Source organism: Lagopus leucura, unplaced genomic scaffold (assembly GCF_019238085.1).
Source record: "Lagopus leucura isolate 7727_CA_CO unplaced genomic scaffold, USGS_WTPT01 Super-Scaffold_100056, whole genome shotgun sequence".
Taxonomy (NCBI): domain Eukaryota; kingdom Metazoa; phylum Chordata; class Aves; order Galliformes; family Phasianidae; genus Lagopus; species Lagopus leucura.
In genome coordinates this window covers 722,131-742,720 of record NW_024962302.1, presented here as the reverse complement: position 1 = coordinate 742,720, position 20,590 = coordinate 722,131, and the positions used below count along the sequence as shown (strand labels likewise).

The following is a 20,590-nucleotide window of genomic DNA, read 5'->3' as shown; positions in this document are numbered from 1 at the left end:
TGCCAGGCAGGGAGAGTGCAGGGGCACTGGGACTGGGGATGGAAGGGGAGCAGCAAGGAGGAAAGTGTTCCAGCCCTGCTTTCCCAGCAGCTCCTCTGGAGCACAGAGCACCTCGAAATCCCTCAGTTTCCCCAGGTTTGCATTGGAGGTGATAATAGCACTGTGGCAGCTTTTAATCTGCTGAGACTGGGAGGCACCTTTGGTCTCCCAGAGGAGGAAGTGGGAGGATGATGTGCTGTGTTATCAAGGCACGCCTGGCGGGGATGTGTTGAGGATGCTTTCCCTCCTGCTCCCAGAGTTAATTCCTTAAAGTACTGTGCATCCCTCCCTTCCACTCTGAGAAATAGATGGCATTCCCTGTGCTGGTTACTTCTGCATCCCATATCCTAACAGCAGCATGGCTTCCAGATCAAGCAAAGTGCAGTACTGACTGGAGAATGTCTACGGAGAGGCAGTGGCTGCTGTGTTGCTGCCCTGGGCAATCACTCACTCTGCTGGTGCTGCACAACTCCCTGCTCTACTTCCCATTACATCCAGCCCCAGCTAATTGCACGTACACCAACAGCTCTGCATGCGGGGAGAGCTGGGCCACCCCAGGGTCGATGTGCATGATCTGCCTAATCCACACCCTCCTTTCTTTGCACAACCTCCACCACCCGGAATACATCGCAATCCAAAGGAGGGGGAAAAAAAGAGGTGATGAAAGAAAATCCAAAGTCAGGCAATCGCCTGGCAGGGCTCCTACTGACTCCTCACACTTCTTGCTGGGCCTCGGGGCATGGAGCTCCCGGTGACATCTCTCCCAGCACATACAGAGCTGCCATACACTGAGGGCTGGGAGCACAGGGCTGTGCCGGGGGCACGGACGTGTCCACAGCCACCTCTGTTTGCAGTAACAGAGACCGCAGGAAAATAAATAATTGGCCCGGATCCTCTGCAGCCACACTGCTGCGGTTCTCCACTTCATCACTCCGAGGCTCGCAATCCCTTCCTGAGCTGTTTAGCATCTCTCCTCACATTTTCACTGCTGGAGCATTGTTGGCTTTGATACACATTGTGTGCTCTTCCCCTCAAGCGACAAGGAACAAATGTTCAGTGCAACACAGGAAGCGCCCACGGGGTGAGGAAGGAGAGCCTCAGCCTCACTGGCAGTGGCTGCTTGCTTTCACCACTCTGAGTGCGGAGAGGGCAGAGGGCAGCAGCTGGGGACAGCAACTTGGATTGTCAGAGGTTCTCCATTGCAGCCTTGGGCTGGAGGACAGCAGTGCCTGCTGCTGACAGCACAGAACTTCCAAGGAAGGGAGGGATGCTGGCTCTGGGCAGAATGCCTGGCAGCAGAGAGCAGCCCTCACAGCTCACTGTGCACAGGAAGCCTCTCAGATGGGACAGCAGCATGTGGAGATGATGCTTAGAACATGAGTGGTGAAAGTGGGGCTTGGAAGCTGAAGTGGTTGTGGAATGAAACCACAAGTGGAGCACCGGTGAAATGGGGCTTGCTTGGCCACGGCAGTGAGATGGTAGCATTCCCTGCTCATCTACCTGCTTCTGAACCAAGAAGGTAAAGACTGGAGATGCACCTGAGCCAATACTGCTGTCAAATGTTGCTTGTGTGCTCTGGCACAGCACGCTATGATTTGGGTCTGCTGGAGATGTCACTACAGTTGACACAGTATTGATGCAACGCAAGATATGGACCTTTTCCTGGAGGAACCAAAGCCCACAGCAGCATGCAGACAGCAGCAATGGGGATTTTTGCCTCTTGGTGGGATGCCCCAGGGCCAACCACCACCGTGTGTGCTGAAGTATGTACCTCATTTTGCTGCTATACTGACTGACACTTGTTTATAGAACAAGACTCCCATTTGTGCAAGGCCCCCAACTTGTGTGCTCCCATGTGTTCACACTGTTGGCAACACCTTTCTTATATACTTGCATCCGTAAGAGAGAACTTTTGTTTTTCTTTTCCTCCATCTCATTGCATCTTTCATGACTTCCCTGGGTTGCTGCTACTGCTTTGTGCAAGAGACAAATGCCTGGCAAACATTTGGATACTGCTGGCTGTTGGCGCATTGCAATGTCAGGAAGATTTCTGGGCAAGGGGAAAAAAAAAAGAAGCAGCAAAAAATCGCACCCAGCTGGAACACTTTCCCAGAATGCCTGTCTCTTCTCAAGACAGACAGGGCTTGGACGGAACAGATGTTTCCACCCAAAAGCAGATGTGGAGATGTTACTTTCCCAGGGAGGAAATGTGGTGGGGTTTATTATTAACCAACAGCCCCCATCTGACAGCTTCCCTTGACCAGCAGTTGGAAAATCTGGAAGAAAAAAAAAAAAACAAAAAACACCGACCTTTAAGCCAAGTGGTGGCAGGAAGCAGCCAGCCCTGATGGACTCGCTTGATTTATTGTTATTAATTACAACCCGGAAATGACCAACAACATCTGGGAGAGCCAAACATGGAAGGGAAAGCAAGCTGAGCACGGGGGCCAAATTTGTCATCCTGTGATGGCCTTAGCACACTGCTGAGCTTTGGGAAAGGCAACGGCAGAGTGTGAGCAGCATCTGTAAGGCTGCACAGAGCAACAAACAGGGGAGGGGTGACACTGACCCCAATCCCAAACCAAATGCAGCGAACAGGAACAGAAATGCTTTGGAAAAGCCAAGTGTCTCAATGAAGGCAGGAGGCAGACTCCTCCCTAGGGGCAGCTGCTAATCTCAGGTGTTGCACCAAGCACCAGCTCCTGGATTCCAGCAAGGAAATGCTTCCTCGTGCTTCACCTGCTGTGAAAAAACTGCTGGTGTTAAACCTAACTGCAATCTCTTTGGGGTTTTAAAGTCCTTTTCAAAGGGGAGCAACTGATTCACCGTACCCTCTTCACCTCTGCAGATGTATGGGTAGAAATTGAACCTGAATGGGTTATTTCCACCCCCTGCTCTTTTCTTTAATTCGTTTCATAAGGCACACACTGCAAAAACCAACTGCGGGAAGGTGAGGAGAAGTGCCCCGTAATTGAGAACAATACCTCCAAGGGGCTTTTCCAATGAGGTACAGATTTCTCAGGCATGCATTTTCCGAGCTGAAGTCAGTATAATGAAGTCCAGAACTTTTAGGTTTTCCCTTTAATATATCCATCATGTCTAGATCCATTATTGACATGTTGACTTTCTTGTTTCTGATTTAAGCTGCCAGACTCAGTAAAATTGCCTTGACAGCTTTAACATTTGTGGCAGAACACTGACATGATGTTACTTACAGCTAATTAAAGTTGAGAGCATAATAAACAATCTCGGGATCCTAGCAACCTAATTTCCTCGGGTATTGAGTTTGCTGGATCTTGAGCGGAGTTGTTTGAAGCCCTGTGGAGTTCTGAGCCTGACCTCCCTGCTCTGCACATCGGGGTCCTTGAATCCAGCTGGGTGATACCAACACAACTGGGGAAATGGGGAGAGGTGGGAGGGATGGGGCTGGCAGCTGGCATGGGAATGGGAAACTGGGATGTGATGGGAGGGCCGTGTCAGTGTCAGGGAATGGGCCAATGAGTTCAAGCTAATGAGAAATGGGATGAAAGCAAGCAAAGGAAAATGGAGTGACTGCCATGGCGTCTTTCTTACTACGTTGCTCAAGATCCTCCCAAGTGTTGGCATGAAGCTGCGTGACACAGAGTGCTGGGAAAGGTGCTGGGGGGGGCAAAGGGAGCATAGCATGGGGATTTCATGATGAGGATTTGCCGTTGCCAGCCAGAAGGCCCAGGAAATTTTGTAGCTACATCAGTTCATTTTCCTTTCCCTCCCATTCCATCTCAAAGCCCAGCTTGTTTTACATAGAATTGCCTAGCACAGTGGGAAATTACATACAGAAATTTTCTCTGCCTCCCTAAAGACCAGGAGTTCAGTCGAGGGCAGCGTTTCACCTTTTCTTCTGATGAAGACGTTTTCATTGTTTATTTTAACAACAAAACAAAACTTGCCGTACCCAAATGAGATTCCTCGAGCTGACTCAGCCAGCAAATCAGCGTTTTTCTTGTCTGCAGTGAATCAAAAAATCACTTGTGCAGAATCAACTGAAATTTGAGGTGAATTAAATCCAAAATCTCCCTCTGTTCTCACCAGTGACTGACATGCCTCCCTTATTGCCAGTTTCTTGAGTGTTATTGGACCGATTTCCCCCACTTCCACTATCGCTCCTCGTTCTGCAAAGTAGGGCAACAGCAACATTTCATCTCTCTTTTGCACAGCCTTGAACGCAGAGCAACAACGCCATCGCTGCGAGCTGAGCCACTCTTTGCCATTGGAGAGAACAAAAGTCGGGATTAAGTTAAACCTCAATGAAAAACGTTCTACTTTGAGCATGCTGCATTTGTGCCTATGAAGAGGAGCAACTGGTGAAGTCACGGTAAGAGGATGGTGCAATGAGGTCAGGAGGTGATTTGTAACCAAGTGTTGACCTAGGGAAGTGAAGAGACTGGGGGTTAACGTGGCTCATGGCAAAGCATTGGAGACCAATGACTCCACCAGGAGGGATTTCTACTGCTCCTGTTGAATGATGTACAATTGCAGGCTCTCTGCCCTGCATTTTTTCCCCCAGGAGCCAGGGAAGGCTGCAGGGGTGGCCTTGGAGCCTGCAGATGTGGCACTGCTCGCAGCACTCGCTCCCATTCAGGTCTCCTTTCCTGTTTTAGTCCTCCCTCTTTCCTGGTGTTTCCTAAGCACAGGACCTGTTCTCAGTAGCAGAACGGATGGTGGAGGGAAGGAGAAGGAAAAGAAGCATTCACATCACCCAAAACCTACGCCAAAATAAAAACTTTCCCAAACCCCTGCAGGCTGCACCCATCCCCACCTCCACTTAACGCAGCTCCACTGAATTCACTGCGGGGGAAAAAAAACCCCACAGCTCTCGGATGAAGCTGCATTTCCTCCCTTTTGTTTTGGCTGCGGCTGTTTTTGGTTCCTGATTGTTCAGCCTCTTTATTCCTCACTTTCAGACTCTTGTTCACTTCCAGCTGGGCTGTATGTGTGCCTCAGAGATCCAGTGGGAAAGGTGGAGCGCGGTGACCCCCAGTCATTAATCAAGCTGCCTAAGCCGGGGCCTTTTCACAGCCAGAGCCTGATTAGCTCTTGGGAGCTGCGTAATAAAATGACAAGGGGAGTGAGTCTATTTCCTGCCGCCAAACTGCTGACATTAATTCACACCAGGGGGCTCGGGGAAGACAGCAGGAGGGGGAGTGGGGAAAGAATCTGTGCAAGCAAACCCTGCAGGACCCGCGTGCCGATATACGGCTGCTGCATGCACGTGTGCATTGTAATGCACTGCTGTGTAATGCACAGCCCTGCAATGCACAGCTGTAAAACACACTGTGATGCACCATTCTGTAATGCAAGGCCCTGTATTGCACAGCTGTGTAATGCCAATACCTGCCGTGCTTCTGGGATGGCATGAAACCATTGTAAACAGCCTGGAGAATAACAAACCCAAAATAAACACCAAAACCAACAGCAACAAACAAATGCAGAAATGCCACAGGATCAACACTGGAAGTATTTGTGAGTGAAGTCCTGGAGGAATAGTGTCTAGGAAAACGGGGCTATTGCATCCTTTCATTCCTGCTGCAGAGGAACAAATGGGATGGTAAATACAACTGGTAACAATTTTCTAAAATTGGAGAAATTCTTGTTCTTTTCTTTTTTTTCTGAGCTAATAGTTCTTTTGTCCTGACTCTAGACGTTTTGCTAATCAGCTCATATCATATGGGAGCTATCAGCAGAGACAGTCAAGCCTGGGGATATGTAAAGCCTTTCCACTGCCTGAAGAATCCAAGGAGACCTTTGACACCTGACAAATTCCCTTGCAAGGGAAGGGTAAGGGAAGAAAGTCAGAGCCAAAAGCTGTCAAGCCGTTTCTTCATTAGCCCTCAAATAGAATCCTAAAATGCTCCTTTGCCACAATACCTTGTTTTTATGGGGCAACATGGAAGGTCTGCTTTGCTCAGTGCTCTCCTTTCCATGCTGTTGGCTCAGCTCCCCTCTGCACACAGAGTCAACAGGGCCACCGGGGCCAGAGAAATGGGCCCAAAGGCAAATTCTGCACAGGTGTCAATGTCTGCACAAGGCACTGGGGAATCAGGTCTGTGTTCTCCCCAGAAACATCCCATGAGCAATCAGAAATGTAATTCCAATGCTGGCTGTGCCACCAAACACACAGCTTCTGGTTAAGCAGAACTTGGAGGAGCGCACTGCCTGGCTGTCCAAGCACCCAGAAATAACCTATAAGAAAGCACAGGAAGGGCTGACAGGAGGAGGTTCTGACAGGAGGTGCTACTGAAGCCTCTGCTTTGCAGCCCAGCCCTTCTTTTCCCTCTTCTATTGCAACAAATGAAACACGGAGATCAGGGAAACTCAGAACAAAGTCAATTGAAAGCGACAGAGCCGAACCCCAGCGCAGCGGATGGGCAGAGCTGATGGCTCTGATGGAGTCACACCGCTCTGCAGGGCCTCACTGGTTGTTAACCACATCCATCCTCAGCTAGGAGTTACGTGGGCCCACGAGCGAGCCCAGCAATGCAGCCGGGAGGAGGAGGGCTGTAAATACGGCTGTGTGATGGAACAGCATCGTCGGTTCCCACGTGTGCATCTGAGCAAGAAGTGCCCGATAAAAAAGACCCATTTGCCATTGCAACTATATCAAACCTTCTGCAAAAAGTCACTTTGAGGTCACTGTTTTTGTCCAGTATTTCAATACATTAAATGCAATTACTTCATTGTTGATTTACCTGTCATTAGAGGCATGTGTTTGAACATGATTTATTGAGTGAGTTTTGTGCCAGTTGACTTGCAATAGATTGCACAATATTCAAAAAGGCTCATTTGCTTGGCATTACATTAGAAGCAGGGTGATTGCAACACAAAGCAATGTAAATGAGTTCTGAGAGGCTCCATCATTCATGTTGTCATGTACTGAATCCTATTATTATTTATTACCATAATTGTACTGTGTTTCCTGGGGCGATAAATTAGGACTGATGGGTCCCGCTGACAGCCAAGGACTGGACTCGCTCTATATAATTTAATAGGGATACTGTTGGATCTCTGCTTGGAGGAGACTTAGGGAGGAATTTAGTAACTAAGCAAAATCTTTTCTTAAAAAAAAAAAATAAAAAATTAAAAATAAAAGCAGTGAAGGTTGTTTTTTTTTTTTTTTTTTTTTTTTTTTTTTCTTTTTCTTTTCCCTCCCTTGGCAGCAATTTAAGTCTTGATAAAAGCTGCAAAGGAAATGGGAGCACTCTGTCTTTCATAATAGGATTGTTAAAAAAATCACTGCCCTGTGTCACAATCTGTTTTATGCTCCCCACTGACAGGCAGCCTCACAGCGCTGGGAACGGAGGGACAGGGATGGCTTAAAGGGGCCGTGCCGACAGCTGCTGACCTCTGCATGAGCTGCCCATGGCCCAGGGAATGGAGGAGGCTACTCCCCCTTTTTCCCCCAGTGACAGAATGGTTTGGGATGGGAGGGACCTCACCGATCACCTACATGCTGAACAGATTGAGGAGAACTTTAGGAATGCTGCTGGTGGAGCCAGCTGGAGGATCCTGCGAGGACAGGGATCGCAGAGGGCACATCTCAGGCTTTACTGAACGGATTAAGATTCAGCAATAAACTCTTCTCCTTTCTGTGCTTTAACCACTACAGTGCTCAATATTTCCACCGCGCTCTTTGTGAGGAGACTCGGAGCTGCAGAACCCTGGAGCTGTTGGGTTAGAACAGGTTAATGGTCCCTGCAGCGCTGTGCGTTGTATTTGTGAGCAACTAAAAGTCCATAAATCCTCCTAGTGGACAATTTTATGGAATAATCAACACATCAGGGATATTTCCTTCTGGCCCACCCTGAGTTAGCGACTGCCTCATGCTGCGAGGCATGAGAGCTTATTGACTGGATCCATCTCCTGTTCAAGTCAATGGGTTTCTGTCAATTCAGGCCAATTCAAATCAGATTTGTATTGACAGGAGAAGCTACACAGAACATTGCTGAAGTGTGAGAAAGTGACAGCACATCCCTGCCTTCCATGAGCCGGCTGTCAGTGGGACACACACAACCTGCACTGTTTATACAGACTCACAGCTTCACTGAACAGAAATTGTCCTCCATCGAGCTTCATTGACTTCATTGAGCCAAATACGCTGCTGGGTATAAACAAGATGCACCCTGCTCCTCTGTGGGCACCAAGTTTCATTAGAAATAGGGCTGCACAGATACCCATCCCTCTGCCAAAATCACTGTGTAGCCTCTGCAAACAAGAACCCCCAGCAGAGCCCACAGCCACAGCTGTTGGACCATCCTCATCCCCGTCCCCCTCCTCCCCGAGGACTGTTGCTCCAGCTCACGTTCCCTCTGCCCCACGCAGACATATGAAACTTGTCACTCAGACTTCAAAGGCGCTTTTCGCTCTCCCCTCTGCAGCAGTGACACATTTTTGGCCAAGCACATCACATTAATAGAATTTGCTGTCAAACAAGAAGGCTTTCAAACAATGGAAGGATTGTACGCTGTGCGGCATGGCTGATGGGCAGATCACCAGGTAACCTGATGCAAGAGCTATAAAATGTCTCAAAGACGCATGCAAAAAGTGCAGAGCCTTGTTTTGCAAAGAGCTTTGTGGTTTGTAGGGGTTTGGGTTATTTTTGGTATATACTTTGGAACAAACCTTGACGTTGGACTTGATTGGGTTTCCAAAACAAGCTTGAGTCCAATGTGCGTATTTCCTTAAGCAGAGCAATGCTTCCTTGCTTTCTTCAGTGCTCCCTGCTTGGACCCACTGAGCACGGAGAGCCCTGTGCTGCCTCACTGGTTCCAAGCAAGGTTGGATAGTGCAGAATGACTGCAACCACCTTTGGCATCATCCATGCCACTGGACAGCCCTTAGATAGAAAGGGGTGACGGCCCAGGCTTCAGTCACCAGCCCCACATCCAAGGACAGCACAGCCCCCTCCTCCACCTGGGCTGCCCCCAGCACAGATGTTCTGAGCCCAAAACCTGAGCATCATCCTGCACATCTCCAGCAGCACAGTGTGGCACGGAGTGTGACTGACTGGAGAGATGAAGATATTAAGCATGCATCTCTGTCAGTTATGGCCATTATCATTAGCAGGCTAGCTACTATTCCCTATATATTCCTTTTAGAACCGTTTACAGCTGAAACATTTTTAATGGCTCGATGAATATGAATGCAACATTTATAACCATTTACACATATGAGACTTTGGGGCACATCCATCTTTCATTGCAGGCACACAACCTCCCATTACCGCGCTGTCACGCTGAAGAGGGAGCGGGGAGAAGAGGACCCCGCTTTGTAGTGAAAGATGAGGACATTATTTCTGCCTGTTTGGAGGAACACATGTTCAGAAATCTCCCTTATTGTCACCACAGACAACTCTCCCCGCCACGCACTTCTTTAGACTCTTTATCCTTTCATTAACAATGGGGAAATGCAGGCCGCTACATCTGTTAGCAGACATAATTTTAGACAAATACAACTTCTTATCAAATAAGCCTGCAATAAATGTTTCATGAACAGAACCCTTCAATAGAACTCCCAACACTAATTTAATGAGAAGTATCAAATGATTTTTTTTTTTCTTTATTCTGATATCTCCCCAGAGACAAATGATACTTTGCAGGCCTATTTTTAACAAATGAATTATTGACTTAAACTGGCACAATTAATCACAATATAATGGGATCAGGGGATGTTAGAGGCTCATTCAGCACGGCAGATGATGAGTACTGACTCTTCCAAGAAATGAGGCTCTTTAATCACTCCCAGATTAACAGCTACATGCTTTCAAATTTCAATCACAAGGACCTGGCAGAGGGGAATGAAAAGGGCTCCTCCAGGGGAAGGAGGGAAGAGGAGGGCTTCCCACATGAGCCCTGCTGTCTGCCATCCCAGAAACCCACATTTGACTTCTCCAGGGCAAGGGCAGCATCGAAACCAGGCTGTAATTCTAAGAATTCCACCTCCCAACCTTTACCAAGTCATGATTTCAGTTTTAGAGGGATAGAGCATTGCTTGTGGCTCATCAGGATGCTCAGCGCCTGCCCTTATGGGGAAATCTGCAGGACAGCAGAAAAAGCTTCCTAATTAATCTTTTCCTTAGAGTAAGAGCCGTTTTTCTACCTTCCTGCAAAAGGTGCTACCATGTTGCAGAACGTATACACAAAAATGCTTTTTTTTGTTGCTGTGGTTTGGTTTTGCTTTAAGTTTCCTTTGGTTAGCTCTACAGGGCTGTAGAGACATTGCTATGAGTTACAAGGCCTTTTTTCCATGCAGCTCCAGGACTGTGTTCCTCTCTTGTGAGTGCACAGACACAAACCACAGCAAGAGCAGGAGCATGATTGTATGATTCTATGGAGAGCATCCCCAGCAGCAGTGATCTGATGCAGTTGTCCTGCAGTGATCGGGGCTGGAATCTCCTTCAGCTCCCCAGACAACGTTTGACCCAATAGAAAAGGAATTCAGAGGCCTTTGTGACAAATGGCACCAAAATAATATGTGTGAAGTTTTAAAGCCAAAAAATGGCAGAGGAAATGAAACAAAGTGAACATGAAGGCAAAGGGAGCACACAGAACCACGTGGGAAGTTGGACACTGCGACTGCGTTACTTTGCTTGGCTCGAGCTGAGGGTTCTGTGTTTGCTCAGCAACAGTTTGTGACATCTCAGACACCTTGAGCAGAGCTTTCCCCCTCAGCCTGTGCTGCCCGAGGTGCTTGCAATGCCCTGGAATCTTGCAGGGAAAAACTCTCAATTTGGCAAGTGACAAATGGGTAAAGAGGTTCCCAGCGGCTGAGCTTCCAAACAAAAGTGCATTTTTATTATTATTATTATTATTATTTTTTTTTTTTTTTGTAATTTCCACTTATAAACACTTAAAAAAAAAGAAATATCTGCTCTCCGAAATAGAGAAATGACAGGATTTCCAGGATGCATCATCTGCCCCACATCCTGCCTGTGACAGCAACCTGCTTCACATGTCTCAGCAAAGCAATTCCAGAAGCTCCATGGAAGGATGTCAGAGCAATAAAAGAACATCCCCAAGCACAGAACCACTCATCCCTCGTGGCCATCCTTTCCTGACAGCTTAAAGTCATACACAAACTCCAGCCCTATGCTTGCGCAGTATGTTTGGTCCCTGTTCAGTGTTACACTTCTGGGTATGAACGTTATTTAGCAAGGTATACAACCTCCTTTGAAGCAGACAGATCTGCTGGTGTGGGGCTGAGGATTGGGCAGCTTTCAGCCCCCATCCAGCTGTGCATTTCACCACACCGTACTGCTGAGCATTGGGCTCCATCCAGGTAGACAGGCAACGTGAATACTGCCCCAAAATTTGGATCTGAGAGGCACCAGTAGTTGGGTTGAGGACCATCAGAGAGAAAATCTGTTGGTTATTTGTCAGACTAAGCTCCAGCACTGCAACTGGCTTGGGGAGCAGCTGCTGGTGATGGCTTTCCCTCTTTGCAGGAACCTTTTGCTCCTTCTACACCAAAAGGCACAGAATGCAATGCTGAGATCACCAAGAGCGTTACGATATTGCATTGCTGCTCCATAAGAAAATCTCACAGTAATCTTTGCCTGATCCACATTTCAGACTTCCAAACAAGAACAAAAACAACCCCATAGGACTTCCAGATGTTTTGCCAGGGAGAATGTCAGTGTCCTGTCCACTCCAGCCCTGATTCCTGATGGAGCTGATGGAGTTTTGCTGCTTTCCCTGTGTGATTTCAACAGCTGCATGTCCTCAAGCCAGGAGGAAACGCTGCAGCTCCCATTAGCCCTAAAACCCACACAGAAAGGGGATCAGCCACTCTGGAAAAGGAGTGGGAAAGAGGCTGGGAAGATGGCAGATGTCCTGGGCTGTGCCAGAATTTTTCCAACACGTGTCATTGCCTGCAAGGCAGAGCACAGAGATGGGAAATGGCAGACGAAGGCCATTTGTCTGCATCTCCTCAGAACCAGAGCTGCTCTTGAAAGCAGGGGCCAACTCCTGGGTCTCCAGTGGAGGTCTGGTAGCCAAAAACATTCTCTTCCTCATGTTAATTTATGGGCCTGTCTGAGGATTGGAATTGATTGGGAAAAGGGCTTGTTTTACCTACGGTGGGAGGAAATCGAGTGATGTTAGCAGCAATGCTGGGCACATTATCATCTGCTGGTTCCATTTAACAACTTCTCACAACATATGCAGTTTACATTATGGTATCCTGCACATGTAGTCTTTGGCTGAAAATATCCTCCAGAGCTCTGAATTTATGGTCATGCAAATACTCAGAGAAGCAAGAAACACGCATGCCAAAGAATGAAAAAGGAAAGCCTTCGTTTCTGCTTCTAGGTCACGTTAACTCTCCCCCTGCTGTGCCGCACAGAACAAGGGATGCTGGTGTTCACCAGGCACCCTCATCTCTGCAATGGCAATTCCTCAAATACTGACATCTCGCACAGACTTCCTTGGCTTCCATGGGCAGCTGGAGCTGGGCCTCTGAGAAAGATCTGCTCTCAGCCAAGCTGTCTGTTCTCTCTGCAGGCCTGGCACAACAACAGCCCTCACTCTGCCATTGCTCCCACTAATGCCACATCCGTGGGGCTGTCTTCTGAGTCCCAGCACAGAGCTCAGGGCAATGAGTGAATCCCTCAGGGTCAGGTTGGAGCACAATTTAATAAGCCTGTTTCATTCTAACACTGTTTTTTTTTTTCTCCTGTTTTGTTTTAGATGAAAGAAGAGGATGGAACTGAATCTCTTTGTCCTTTCTTTCAGAGCTAACTTCGCTCTCAGCAGCGGTGCCTGCGTGTCCCCGTGCAATGCCATGCAGACATCCAGGCTCCATCCCAGGAGCAGCAGAGATGCACGGGTTGAACCCTGAGCTCATCAGATCTTCCTGCCCAGTTAATGAGTGGGACATAATCCTGCTGGTCCTGGAGCTGTGGGCTCACCATGAGCACAGAGGATTCTGTGCAGCACCGACCGATGGCTGTAATTTTTGACATGGTGGAATTACAGGTTTAATAAAAGGAAAGAAAACCAAAAAGACATTGCTCCAAGACCTCCATTTCACGTTAGGGCAGAACCAATACGTGCACAACCAACGGAGCAATCTGTCACCTGTCAGCTGTTGGCCAAACCTCTGTGGGAAATTAATTTTCAAGTGTGATTTCAGTCGCCTGTTGATGTAACGCTGTGGCACAGTGGGGATGGATGACGTGGAATGCAGTGCTGGAGGAGGAGGCACAGCTCTGAGCATGCACTGCTACTCCCAGCCCTGGGCTGGATGGATCAGCGTTGCAAATGGGACCATTCCTTGTGTTGTACATCGAGCACCGTGCTGACACAGCACACACTGCATGCATGGCACAAATCTCACTGCCCAGCGCTGGCAGGACAGCAGTGCACCCCCAGCTGAGACATTTGTGAATACAAAGGGATGCTCAGCTTCAGAGGGCTGTGAGCTTTCAGCCAATACGAAGCAGCGTGAGAGGAAATGAAAGTGAGTTTGTGCTCCTCGGGAATGTTTATGATCGCAACAGTTCAAAAATGAAATCTCGTCTCTGTGAGACAAACGTGACTGAAGCTGTTCCTGCGTTGATAAAATTGACCCACATTCCTCCTTCCCTCTTAATTTTTTAATAAGTTCATTCATTCACTGCACGATATCACTCCGCGTTCACATCTTTATCAAAAGCATTAATAAAATATTCACTTGTGTTTTTGTTTACCAAACTGTCTTTCATGTGGATGAAATATTTCTCAAATCAGCTCGTTTATGTTTTCACTGAGCAATGTATTATGAAACCAGCAACAACATGGAATTTGTGTTGGTGAAGCTTAAAGCATTTTGACAGCAACTACCTGTTCTGTGAAGTGCTCCTTAAGGGGAACACAGCTTTCCAGTTCCACAATTTCCTTACTTTTTTCCACCATCTTCTTCTGGTTTTGCTCATTTCTGAGCACCGTGTGTCCTTGATACCATCTGAGAACCACTGAAATATAAAGGAACACACTGAGTGGTGACTGCAAAGCCCATCATCCTAAAACGGCCATTTAGGATAAATTCCTTCAAGCTCACGAATGCGATTCCTTTCCTTACAAAGGTCTCGTCTACTGGGTACATTGAGAAAAGTTGAGACAAATGGAGGCAAGGAATGAAGTTAATAAGGGTACATCAAAGCCTCGTGGTTAGATGAAACTGCAGCAAGCTGCAGACGTGTTATTGTGAAGCGGAGCAGCCACATGGGGCTTTAATAGTGCTGAGCTTCTGTTTGCAGCCTCATGCAATTAGCTGCTCCTCACGGCTCCCTGCAGAGACAGGCCCCCAGCACACTGAGGAGCTGTGGGCTGCACGTGCTGCTGCCATCCAGCCGAGATGCTGGGGTGTCAACATGGGGCTCTGCTCTACACCCACAGCCCCACACCTCAATTGCAGCACGACCTGGGCTGGATCAGCTCTGGTGACACAGCTACCACAGATGGATGATGATGCAAACGAGACCAGGGGGAGGTATAACAACTAATACTCTGGGCTTTCTACAAAGTGCATCTGTTCCATCCTGCACTGTTCTGATGGAAGGAAGAAGGGCTGGGAAAGTTTCGCTACAGAAATCGCAATTACTGATCTGTGAGGACTCCATGACAGCAGGATGGAGCAAACAAAGCCCCTTCCTCCACTCTGCTCCACACAGATAGCCCCAGTGAGTGCAGGTTAGCCCTTATGAGCCACCACCTCCTGAGAACTTGGGGGGAAATCCACCTTTTCTGACTGTGATCAACAAGGGTAAAGAAAACAATCCGGAACTGCTGTTTGAAATGTAGCTACAAGATTTTGGCAAACAAAGGAGAGCCTCAGACAAAGGTGTGCTGCTTCCACCCATAGGGGGATGCAGTGCAGAGGACATCGGTGCAGAACCAGGCGTGCAGGACCCGCATTCATCTGCAAGCAGGTGTGAAGTGAATCCTTCCAAAAGGACAGCATTCATGCCTCTGCCGACTTTGGGATGAATTAGCATGAATTCATAATCCATAAATCCTGGTGGCAGCGGAACAGCATCCCTCCTGTTGTTATTTATTTTGAGATTTTCGCTGGGGCAATAGCTTTACGTTTGACATTTATATAGGTCACAGTGAGCTAATAGCCATCTGCCATCTGGGGACTTTTATAATGAACATTGCAGAAGACTATGAAACAATCTCTGGCATTTCCGATTTGAACATAAGCTGAAATAGGGTTGATCTTTACAATATGCTCTGCTGTCTCTCTTCAGGTTTGCATTAGTCATTTGCCTGGCCTTGCTACACACGCACACACGCTTGCACATATGGGAAATGGTGGGCTTCAGCACTTAGTACTATCAGTTAATCACCACACACATGAGAAACCCAATACCTTGCATTGCTGGGAAGGGCCCCCGCTCACCTGAAAACCCTGAGCACATCTCAGAACTGTTAATGACCCCCCTGCAGTGACAGTACAGGAGCATCAGCCTTACAGTAGGTGCACGGACGTAAAATCACTCCTGCAACGTTGCATATTCATCTCCGAGCATCGCCTCTCTGCTCTGCTAATCCAAAATAGGCACCAACAGCACAGCCTCTGCCTGGAGAGGGGGTGCCCCCAGGAATGTGTTATTTCCTTATGGCACCTGAATGTGCTGTGCTGCTCTGACAGATGGGGAACTGAGAGAGGAGAAGACGAAGTGAGCTGCTGAGTGACAGAAGCACCTACAGGAGCTGCGAGAAGAGCTGGGTGCCCTGACTTTCAGGTCAGAACGGCCCTTCTCCCTGCACCTCTGTGCTGTTTGCTTTGTGACACCAATCTGTGAAAGGATGGAGCATGCTCGGATGGATGAGAACACCCCATCTCGATTAGTCACTCTCCAAAAGGCCTCCTTGGGGGCCAGGGCTCCTTAGCATTGCTTGTTCCTCCTGAGTTCCCCAAGCCTCAGCAGGACGCAGGGTAATAAATTACATTTGTCTCTGCTTTAGCAGCAGCAGCTCGGCCGAGCCCTCCTCTCCATGACTCAACTCATGATGAAATGCCCATTTCCTGGTGCTGAGATCTGTGAAAATTGGTCTTTCCAGGCTCCTTCCTGAGGGACGTGGCTCGGCGAGGCGGCTGGGGCATCTTTGATCAGATGAGCTCTGCTCCCCTCCTTCCCCACGCAGACGCCTGGTCCTGGGGTGCCAATTATTTGTATTATGTCTTTTAAAGACGACACACAGTGCGTTTGAAATCCAATCCCCTCTCGTGGGGCTGTGGGGATGGGATGCCAGAGAGATGCCTGAGCACTGACCAGGTTTTGACCTGGTCCTAGCAGGACTCAGGTTACACACAATGCTCTGCTGACTCCGATAATCATAAATGTTTTGGGCTGCAACTTCTGCAGAGTTCAGCAGGTGACAGCTTAAACAACTTAAATTCAGCTGCTGCTCTGAATGCTGATGCACAGTGGGGCAAAAGGGCCAGAGGGCCCTGGGAGGCACCTTCTCTGTTCCCAATGCTGCACTTTCCTTTCCCAGAAGTGCTCCATTCAGGCTCAGAGGACAGCCTGGCATCCCTGCTGGCTCCATCACAGTCCCATTCTCTTTCTCCTGGCCTCTGCCTCATGTAGCTACTCTGCACGGATGCAAACAGCCGTGGCATTGCCCGTGTCACTGCCTCTCTTTAAGTAGCATCGCTATGAACTCTGGTCCAAGTGAGAGCACAGCTTCATTCCAATGGAAGGCATGAAGAGATGAATGCTGTAACAATCCTACCTCTGCTTCTCCCTTCCCAACAGCATCACGTAGCCAAGGCTGTGCTTAAGCAGTTAAGCACTGCTCATTCTTCTCAGCACCACTGGCAGTACATACCACAGCTCAGCCCATGGAGCACTCCCCATATTGTTATTGATGTCCATGTCACAGCTGCTTCCATAGGACGTCCATCAAACCCAGGGATCACCGCGTGCCAAAGGTGCCAGGAGTTCAGCCTGGGTCCTGCAGGGGCTCAGACTCAGCTCCTCTTTGAATTATAAAGGGAGATGTGGAGAGGGAGGCAGAGCAGAGCTTCAGTTTCACTTAAGATAGGGGGAATCGCTCAAAGGGTACAAAAGAGAAATGAAAGCAAAGGGTGCTGGGAATATATACTTGCACTGGCCACACTGGTAAACTAACTTTTGTTTTAAGGCAAGCCACATTAAGTACACTTACTTTTAATGTGCAGCAGTGCCCTCCCACATTCCTGCCTGGCTCCACGCTGACCTGCAGCACCAAAGCAGCCCCTTTTCCCACTTTCTGTACCCCTTCCCACCCAGCAGCTCCCTGCAGCACCCGAGACATGCCAGCCCTGTGCTCTGCACTCCCTTCAGCACTGCCTCCTGCAATCTGATGTCAATCACAGCTGTTTTAATGCACTAAATTTCCAAATCCAGACTTGTGCTTACTTAACAATATGCTGCTTTGATCAGTGTAATACAAGCAAAACTGAGAAAAAGGAGCCCTTCTTCTCCCCTCCTCTCCTGAAAGCCTCACCAGGCCTCCAGCTTGTAAAACCAAAGCAATTGCAATCTTTAATTTTATTTCCTTCATTTTCAGGCTAATGGTTAGGTGCTGGTTTCGATTAGGGGCACTCTGAGTGGAGACAAAGTTATTTTAAATAAAAAACATGTTGAGCTTTAGGGAGAAACGACTTTTCAATGCAAGCCAGTGCCCCCAAATCCTTGTACTTACAGCCCTGTAAAGGCAAAAGTGAAGCACTGGGGCAGACCTACAGACAACCTCTCCACTGATGCTGGCACCACTATGCCAGCCTATGCCACTGAACCAAAAGAACATGCAGGCTGGTGTTTGCAGCAGAGATGCTCTGGACTGCTGCCACTGCAAATGGGATCAAATGTAGCCCAGTAGCTGGATTTACACTGATCTGACTAAAAATGTCACCGTGCCTTCAGAGTGTGGGCCCGGCCAACCCAATGCCAGTACAGCTCCTGTGCAGAGTGAGCATGCTTCACTAAAACAGCACCACTTTCAGATCTCCTACACAGGCTGTGTGTACTATAGGGACGTGGTAGCTCTGGGGAAAGCTCAGGGCCTCCATTGAATCCTATTTGGTTCAGATTGACCAAACACTATGATAAAAGCCAGGACTAAATGCTCAACGATGAGATAAAGACGAGAACGCCTTAAGGTGTTCTTTTTAGGATTGATTTCAGTAAAATGGTCTAGCACCAGATTTAGGGTGATGAGGACACTTACCCCAGCACAGGAATTGATCTCTGTGGTGGTATTATCTTCTTATTACAGCAGGGAGCAGCTCTTCCACCTCCTGTAAGGAATATTTTCAGCACTCGTTCAGCACAGGAAGGCTGGCAGCACCTCAGAAAAGCTTCATGGGATGGAGGTACACCAGTTGGTCCTCCTGGACCAGGACCTCATTACACCGAGTGCTGACCAAGCACTGGCAGCCTGCATTGCCCCAGAGTGCTGAGCTAAGAGTGCAGCAGACCAGTGCAGTTGCATGCACTTCAAAAGGCTAATTTATTTTCCCGATGTGTGAGTTAGTTTTATGATATCAGCATTTTAGAGCTGGAAAGCAATGGGTTTCTTTCCAGCTCAGGGAATGCCCCTCCAGGTCCCCAGCTCACCAAAGGCTTTGGGCAAAGCCATGGACCCTTTCCTGGGCTTCCATGTGGCCACCCCCAAAAAGCAAAAGGCATCTCAAGACAAATCCCTCAGAAGCTCTTTTACCAGGCCTGCCAAATGTCCTCTCATTCTGCCTTTGCACAGTCATCGTGTGCACATGGGGAGGCACTGCACTCTGCTTTGAGAGGGCACACGGCCCCGTGCTGCCACGAGTGCTATTGTACCTCTGCTGGCAGTTGCTGCATTACTATGACAGCTGCAAACCTCGATGAGTGAATAACCTAATCGAGCCATTAAAGGAAACAGAAGCCCTCTGCCCTGTTTGATTTCTCTCTGTAATGATGTAAAGTGCACTTTAATGGAGTCAAAGTGGTCCTGGGCCATTCTTGTTAAGGCCATTTGATGCAGTGCTATTGAGTCCCACTGCTAGCGTTCATTACCTCCCTTCAGCTCTCTCCCCTGCTGCATTGTAGTTCAGACTTCCCAGCACAGTTTCTCTGCTGCTACAGCCCCTTGCCTGCGTTTTGTCTACATAAATTAGACCTTGTGCAGCATATTGGCCTGTCAGGGGACTAGGAAGAAACTGTATATTGTTTCTGGCATTCCCGGGCCCTTCTGCCCCTGACATCTGCTGTGTTTGTGACAGGGAATACATTCCTGACTCATTATCCGGGCAAGCGGAATCCCTCCCTGACAGCACCATTAATCAGAATCAAGCAGTCCGGCAAATAAAAAAAAAAAAAGAGAAGAGAGAGAGAGAGAAGAAGAAAAAGAAAGAGAGCAAAGAAAAGAGACGGTTCCTAACTTTCACTTCTGTGTCATTCCAACGTCTGGACAAGCAGCAATCTATCTTTGTGAGTGACAGCTCTGATGGATGGCATTATTTATGCTTTTGTGTATTAAAAGACAGTTCTGGCACTGCCTTGTCACTCTGCCAGAGATCCAGAAGAAAAAAAAAACAAAAGTTGAAATTTAATTTGAAGGGAAAGAGGGCAAAGATCAGAGGATCCGGGATGGAGAGCACTGCCTGGGAGGGATGAGGAGCAGGGAGAGGGGACACGCAGTGCTCCAACAACTGATTGCTCCTACAGGTGCTGAGATTCTGGGCTTCACTGTGCATCTATATTAGTGCCTCCTTGGGTTGGGGGTCTGTCTGCTCACACAAATAAGCTGGACGTTCCTTGGAGGGATGCATTATTGAGGGAGTGCTGGGCATACGCTTAGTTGTCTGTGTGTAATTTGTGTGTGGTTGTGCATGCAAAAGTTATTCTATGCTCACATCTATGTACAACCAAACACGTGCACAGGGCACCTTTGCACAGTGGGTACTTGGACAAATTAATTCTAAACATTGGCTTTTTTTTGCTCTAGCATGCATATCTTCAGAGCTGCAGAACACATATCGAAACATGAAGACAGCCCCACAGATAAATCCCAAGGCAAACAATGTACCCACAGGTTTAATTCCTTACTGTGTCCTTACCACACTCTTTGTAAACAAACCGAGGTTGAAACAAAGGGCTGCATTCTTGAAATCTGATACAGTTTTGCTCATTTAAAGCTATGGGGAAAAAAAAAATGCTTTTCACTTCATCTGGAAAATGAAGTTTGAGTGCTAGCCCAGCCTCATAACTTTGCCTTTACATCCCCCACGCACAGACCAGTTGAGTGTGGAATGCAGCAATCCTGGTATGAAGATTTAGATGCCCACACTTCCATCCCTACCATCTCCTGCCTGTAGACATGACTGGTATTTGCATGTGAAGTGCCAGGCTGGGAGCTGGCTCACACTGATCCATTTATAACATCAGAATTGCAGGGAGTGTAAATCTGTGTCTTTGTTTAACTGCGCTGATTTATGTGCTGGCAATTGAACCCATGGATATTTATACAGCATATACCACACCGTACATAAATACTAGAACTTG

The 20,590-nt window shown here is 48.1% G+C and overlaps 1 protein-coding gene across 18 annotated transcripts in view; it reads right to left on the bottom strand.

Moving 5' to 3' along the window:
- The window catches only part of LOC122188195, a 108,978-nt gene that overhangs the window by 71,468 nt on the left and 16,920 nt on the right, over positions 1-20,590 (bottom strand). For 5 of the 18 annotated variants that reach the window (XR_006181508.1, XR_006181507.1, XR_006181511.1 and 2 more), the window contains exon 3: positions 18,276-18,345. The exons of 4 other annotated variants lie outside the window; for them this stretch is intronic. The gene's annotated coding sequence lies outside the window, so the exon portion shown is untranslated. Of the gene's footprint in view, positions 1-11,148; positions 14,027-15,456; positions 17,044-18,275; positions 18,346-20,145; positions 20,224-20,590 lie in introns of those variants that run through there. 9 more of the 18 variants (XR_006181503.1, XR_006181517.1, XR_006181506.1 and 6 more) reach the window with 8 other exon arrangements.